Source organism: Gracilinanus agilis, chromosome 3 (genome assembly GCF_016433145.1).
Source record: "Gracilinanus agilis isolate LMUSP501 chromosome 3, AgileGrace, whole genome shotgun sequence".
Lineage (NCBI taxonomy): Eukaryota > Metazoa > Chordata > Mammalia > Didelphimorphia > Didelphidae > Gracilinanus > Gracilinanus agilis.
This window is the reverse complement of record NC_058132.1, coordinates 346,114,087-346,120,911: the sequence shown is the minus strand read 5'-3', so window position 1 is coordinate 346,120,911 and position 6,825 is coordinate 346,114,087.

The following is a 6,825-nucleotide window of genomic DNA, read 5'->3' as shown; positions in this document are numbered from 1 at the left end:
TTATGTCTGTGAAAGAGAAAGAGTTTTCAGAAACAACTGGAATTGATTGGACTAGATGTCCCCTATCCTGATGGAATTGTTTCTTAGTGAACAGATTCCCCTCAGTTTCCAGAAGGGAAAACGCACCACTTTGGTTGTGACATCCTTGAGGCTCTTCTTGCCCTGCGGTCTTGCAAGACTTTCTGAACAATATAGCCCACATCACTCAGTAAATAAGGTTGTCATACTCTATATAGAGTCTGAAAACATTCTGACTGCAAATATAGGGGTGGCTAAAGAGCTGTATGTTCAGGCACCCCAGTCTCTCCATCTCCAATAATCATGAAAATTAGCTACTATTAATATGTAGTCCTGCTTTCTCATCTCTACAAAATTATTTTTAAAAAAGTTTTATTAGTGCCATTTATTTTTACATTAGTCATTTTGAGTTATCCTCCTTTATTGAGCCCTGCCTTTTAACAAAGAACCATTGTTAAACAAAACTGATGCAATAACTGCATCTGATAGCATGTGCAAATGTTCTGTATCCACAGTTTACCATCATTCTACTGAAAGGATGGGAGTTTGTTTCATATCTTAGTAAAGTTATTTTATATTTGGCTTCCTTTTAGTATTCCTTTTTGGTACATTAGTCAAATATATTTGTTACATGGTTACGTTAGTAAAATTTGTCACATCCAGGCTGTTTGCATTTCACTCTTTAGTGAACTTCATTCATTTAGTCACTTCATTCATTAGGTCTTCCTGTGTTTTTCTCAGTTTTTGATATTCCTCATTTCTTTCAATAATACATTACATTTATATACTCTTCATACTTAGCCATACTTGTTTCCATTTGCTGTCACAAAAAAGTACTGCTTTGAAGTTTTGTTACATATTGGGCCTTCTGTCTTTGCTTTCTTTAAGGTATACATACCTAGTAGAGAGATACCTGGATTCAAAGGATATCAAATAATGACCTTTCTTTGCAGGATTCAAATTGTTTTCAGGAATGCTTAGACCACTTCATAACTCCAATAGCAGTGTATTGTAATAGCAGCCTATCTTCTTATCACCTTTGCTATCACATGACTTTGTGAATAAAGAGATTTGGCCTTGGATTTGGGGAGAGTTAGGTTCAAGTCCTGCTTCAGACACATAATGGCTTCATAACTATAAACCAGTCATTTAATTTCTCTGTGCTCCCAGAGAACTCCATAATAAAGGTTACAGAAGATTGACCATAGATCTGCACTCCTCCAAAAAAATCACCTTTGCCATTACCATAGGTATAGAATAAAATACACAGAGATGATCTGATTTGCATTTCTCTTTATTGTTAATAATTTAGAGCACTTTTTCATTGGTAGTCTGCAATTCTTTTGAAAACAGTTCCTATCCAGCCTTGCTGAAATAGGTCACCCTGAGGGAGAAACACCCAAATGAGCCTTCCATTATTACAAAGAAAATTAATGGATCTAGTGAATTCCTTTAACACCATCCCTCTAACACTATATGTAACAGTCAGTCCCCCATGCCAAAGAGAGGAGTGTGCTTTGTTACCTAATCTCTTCCAGGATAAAATGTGGAAATTATTGATCAATAAGCATTTTTGACTACCTGCAGTGGCCAGGCACTGTGCTAATCACAGTGACAGAAGCACAAGTAAAACAGACCTGACTCTAAGACTTTGTGTTCTCTTGGGAGACAATATGTACTTATAGATGGATACAAAACATCCATGAAATGAATACAAGGTAGTTTTGTGAAGGAAGGATGACAGCAGCTGAATCAGTTTGTGAAGTGATTTGAAAGTCAAATGTGAATTTATATAAGATCCCAAAGCCACTGAAATGTATTGCAAAGGGTGGTGAGATGGTTAGGTCTACATTTTAGGGAAATTATTTGGTGATGGATGGAGGATGGATTGGAGTGGGGAGAAATGGTAGAGGGAGAGCAAATAGGAAATTATCCAAGTGAGAAGTAATGAGAGCTGGAACTAGGATGGATACTGTCTGAGTGGAAAGATGAGGTTGGGATATGTATGAGATGTGGAGATAGAAGTGACAACATCTGACAACTAATTGAATATTTGAGATGAATGAAACTGAAAGATTGAAGAAAAGGTTCTGAATTTGGAGGACTGATGTAAAGTGGTACTCCTAACAGTAACAAGGAAACTTAGGAGAGGAAGGAGGGGTCTTTTTGGAGGGAGAAAAGTTCTGTTTTAGATATGCTGAGTTTGAGATGCCTGTGGAACATCCCATTTAAATTGTCCATTAAGTCATTTGTGATGTAGGACTAGAGCTAAAGAATGAGATGAGACTGGGGTTTGAATGTATAGATCTAAAAGCCAACTGCATAAAGAGGATTAAAGCATGGGAGTTGATCAAGTCACAGTGAGTCACCAAGTGAGGTGTATAAAGAAGAGGACCAAACCTTGTGGTACAACTACAAATAAATGGCTGTAACCTGATCCAATAAAGGAGATTCATGAGTGTTCAGACAAGTAAGAGAACTGGAGAAAGAGCAGTATCATGCAAACCAGAGTCCAGAAGGAGATGGCTGTCAAGTCAAACCTATAGACAGATGCAGAGAACAATAATAGTAATAGTGATTATAAAGAGGCCATTGGATTTGACAATTAAGACTTCATTTATAATTTTGGAGACAGTAGTTTCATTTGAATGACAAAGTAAAAAACCAGACTGAAGAGGTTTTAGCAGAGAATAAGAGAAAATATAAAGCAGTGATTCCCAAAGTGGGCACTACCGCCCCCTGGTGGGTGCTGCAGCAATCCGGGATATGGTGATGGCCACAGGTGCATTTATCTTTCTTATTAATTGCTATTAAAATTAAAAAAAAATTAATATCCAGGGGGCTAAGTAATATTTTTTTTCTGGAAAGGGGGCAGTAGGCCAAAAAAGTTTGGGAATCACTGGTATAAAGGTACCTCATTCAGCTTTTTGGCATGGTTTTTTTTCCTTATATATTATTGTAATTGTGTTCATTGTTTTCTTGCTTCTACTTGCTTCATTCTATATTCCTCTTTCCACATTTTTCTGAATAGAGTCATTATTTCTTATACCGACATGATATTCTATTACATTTTGGCTAATTCAAGCTGTTCAGGCATTTTATTAGCCAATGGACACTCATTTTATTTCCAGTTCTTTGTTACCCCTCAAAAGTGTTGTTATGCTCTTTTTGATATGTATATAGTCTTTCCTTCTATCTATCTTCTTTGATGTATATGTTCAATAGCAGGATTTCTGGAACAAGAGATATAAACAATATTTTTGCTTTTCTTGAATAATTCAAAATTATTCTCAAGAATGGACCAGTTCACAACTACATCAGTGATACATGACTGTGCCTGTCTTTTGACATCCTTCCCACAAAAATTCTATCTTTTGTAATTTTCACCAATTTATTGATTGGGAGTTGAAATCTTAAAGCTTTTTTCATTTTCTTTTCTCTTATTACTGATCTGGGAAATCTTTCAAATGCTAATAGTCTCCTTTGTCTTCCTAATAGCCTTTCTTTGAATAATTTATTCATAAACTTTATTGGGAAATAGCACTTGGTCTTGTATATCCCTCTATTATTCTGGATATATGATTTTATCAGAAACATTTGACATAAAGATTTTCTCAATATTTTATTCCTTATTCCAGGCCAATTGATTTTTTTTTCATGTAAAACTTTAAAAAATTGTTTTAAATCAAAATTGCCTTTTTTTAAATGCTTTTTAAGGAGGCAGTTAGGTAGCTCAGTGGATTGAGAGCCAGGCCTAGAGACAAGAGGTCCTTGGTTCAAATTTGACCTCAGACATTTCCTAGATGTGTGACCCTGGGCAAGTCACTTTACCCCCATTGCCTAGCCCTTACCACTCTTCTGCCTTGGAGCCAATACATAGTATTGATTCTAAAGCGGAAAGTAAGGGTTTTAAAAAAATACTTTTTAGAAGCAGCATTATATAGTTGATAATATTCAGGGCTTAAAGCTGGAAATACCAGAATTCAAAAATCACCTTTGACAATAGTTTATCCTGAACAAGTCACTTAACCTCGGTATATCTCAGGTAATTCTCTCAAACTTATCTAAGTCATGTGGAAGAAGTTTCCACATTTGGACTTTCCAACACTGAGGAAAGTATAGATCTTTTTTTAATGTTCACCTCTCTGTCTTCTTTGATTAAGAAAACCTTCCTCTGACTTGTTGTGCTTTCCTCTTATTTTTCTAAATGATGTGGTTAAAAAAAATTTTGTCATGTATGCATTTGTAATGTATTGTGGTATACAGTGTAAAATGCTAGTCTAAACCCAATTTCTATCTAATTTCTTTCTATTTTTCTAAGCAGCTCTTATCAAATATGGAGTCCTTCTCCTAGTAGTTTATACTACTGAATTTACCTGAATGCTGCCTTAGTTTGGGTTCTTTTTTATTCAGGGTCTTGATAGTTTAATATTTCCCACTAATTTACTTTTCTATTCATTAAAAAGCAACAAATATGTTTAATTGTTATTGCTTTACAAGATAGTTTGGAATCTGGAAATGCTATTTCTATTTTCATTACTTGAGATTCATGACTAAAATGTTTTTAAAAAGTGAATCTACAATAGAGAGAAAATAAGATTATCAGATATTGCAACACATACAACACATTCTAGAAAACCTGAAAATCTAAGAAAATGAATAATTATCTACAAAAGATATAAAATATCAAAATTGAAAAACCATGAAAGAGATTTTTAAAAATCTAATATAGAAAAATTAGAAATTAAATCATAAATGAACTATCAAAGGGTTACAGACAGATTGACAAGTAAATTATATAAAATATTTAAATATTACTTATGATATTAAAAATTATTCTCAATAATTGGGAAAGAAGGCACTCTACTAAAATTATTATGTGATAGTCCTAATACTCAGACCAGGGAGAGACAAATCAGTGATTAAGAATGGAAATTGATACAAAAAATTAAATAACACCCTAGTAAAGACTATAGCAATATAAGATGCTTCAGAATTAATCATTATGACTAAGTTAGATTTATGCCAGGAAAGAAAGGGTGGTACAACTTTAGGAAAACAATTTGCATTATCATCTAAACCAGAAGTATCAAACATATGGCCCACTCCTTAATGAGGAGGGAAAAGATTAAAATGTAATTGGGAAATATTTAACAAAACAAAAATACAGTAAAACAAATTGTATTACATTTTAAAACTAAATATGTGGCTTGCAGTATTCCTTGTGTATGAATTTGTGGCCTCCATTTTTATTTGAGTTTGACCCCACTGATATAAACAATAGAAAATGTAAGATTACACAGGAAAAAACTTTGAAAATATAGCACTCATTAATGCTAAAAAGTTAAACTAAACTAAAAAGCATAGACTTGGATTAACCTTTAAAAAACAGGACTTAAAAAAAGCATTTATGTATAATTAAGAGCTTAGCAGTATTGTCAATGGAGAATTATGGGAATCTTCTCCCTTTCCCTTACTGTTATTTACCTTCTGAAAATGCAAGCAGTATTGCAATAAGACAAGAGAAAGAAATTAAAGGCATAGGCATCAGCTAAGAGGAGATACACATTATGCCTATTTTAAGCATACATGAAGAAGATGCATTTAGAAAACTTCAGAAAATCAGCTAAAAGATCTAATTGAGTTATTATCTTTAGTAGAATGGCAAGATATAAAATAAATTCACAAAAATCACTAGCATTTTGATAAAGTAATATAAAAACCAGAAAAGAACGACAAAGAAATTTCATGTAAAATAATTATTAAATGCATAAAATATTTGGGAATTGACCTATCAAGTCACAATTAATACATATAAGTATAATTACAAAAAGACTCTAAATAATAACGATGTTATTCTTTATATAATACTAAAAAAATAAAGGAAGACAGATAATTGGAGGGAATATTCGTTTTAGACCCATAATAAAAATGAACATGCTACTTATATTAATTTTCGCATTTCAGGCTATGCTATACCAATACCTCCATGAAGGAATTACTTTATAAAACTAGAAAATCTTTATTAGAATAGATTATGCATGTATCAAGGATTTTCTCTTCTTAAATATGAGAAGGGAACAACAAGCTTTAATAGGTGTTATTGCTTTTTAATAGTAGATCACATTTTTACAATAATGCAGTTGACTGAGAAGTGTTGAGAATGTAACATGCTGTTTTTTATTATTTACCAATTTTAATAAAGATTTTTATTTGAAGCAAAATATAGCCTAAGGCTCTTAAAAAAGTTGTTTTTCATACAAATATTAAGAAATTTTCATTTTGACTTTGTGTTTCCTGTATCTAGTACAGTGTCTAGCACGTAGTAGGTGCTTAATAATATTAATATGATTAATTATGAGGATTAATTAAGTCAAGGATAGAGCCAAGGATAACTCTTAAGGGTTATGAACCCAAAGGTTGGGAGAATGAAGATGCCAACAACAAAAATAAGGAAATTGAATGAATGAATGAATGCATGCATGCGCATGTTGTCGGGGGTGGAGGTGGGGGAGTGATTTGAGATGACTAGAGAGATACTGCGCATGCTCCTCTCCTGGACAGCTTTGTCTCTGGCGTCTTTTGCCCTCCTGTCAGCTTCCTTACTGGGAGCCTATTCGCTGGAGGAGAAAGCGAATGAGCGAGACTAGATATCCCCTGCTACCCAACAACAACTTAGTGGAATCAATGATTATCTAAATCCCCCTCAAGTGCCACGAAAGGACGTGCACCGCCACCAGGAGAGATGGAGGAGGGATCCCAAAACCCAACAATTGCACAGTCCGTCAGTTCATAAACTCAGGGTTC